The sequence below is a fragment of the Procambarus clarkii genome, chromosome 14 (assembly GCF_040958095.1).
Source record: "Procambarus clarkii isolate CNS0578487 chromosome 14, FALCON_Pclarkii_2.0, whole genome shotgun sequence".
Lineage (NCBI taxonomy): Eukaryota > Metazoa > Arthropoda > Malacostraca > Decapoda > Cambaridae > Procambarus > Procambarus clarkii.
Window position 1 is genome coordinate 13,591,557 of NC_091163.1, and position 846 is coordinate 13,592,402.

Below are 846 nucleotides of genomic sequence, written 5' to 3' on the forward strand. Positions count from 1 at the left end.
TTTCCCACCAGGAGACTCGAACCCTAGCCAGCACAGAAGCCTTCCAGCAACTGGCATAACAGGTACGCCTTAACCCGCTCCACCTGCCATATATATATATATATATATATATATATATAACCTGCCATATATATATATAAATATATATATATATATATATATATATATATATATATATATATATATATATATATATATATATATATATCAGAGGAATGACAGTCTGCGTTGGACAGTTGATGAATGTCAGACACTTTGTAACACATGAACATCAACTTTAAGAACTTCAGATCAATAACTTGAGTTAGTATAAGTATTTGCATCTCTGTAGCCACAGCTGTTCTGAACACATGTTCAATAAACACACAGGCAGGTGAATGATGAGTTGACTAATCAACACTGATGAGTAAATGAGACGGCAGCATGATGCGGATACTAAGGCAGTGTCCTCATGATGATGTGGATACTAAGGCAGTGTCCTCATGATGATGTGGATTCACAACTAAGTTGCAAATCAACTCTAATTGTTAAATTAGCTCAATTCTCTTAACAGATAGCGGATCTAAAATGCTCTCAGCAATAAGATCTCATTTGACATGCAACAAAAATTTCTGGGGGAATAGCTCTCTCTTTTAAAAAGAGTTCAGACTTGCTCTATATATTTATACATAGTTCAGAGGTACTATGCCAGATAATTATGCAACTACTAGGTACTTGCCAATGAATGAATAAAGGTACTTTGGTACTGAAAGTAGTGAGCAATAACCTAAGAACTGTGTTGAGTCGTACGCTTTCTATAGTTCGACTCACGTAAGAATGCAGCTGCTGGTGTTTTGTTTGGTCGTA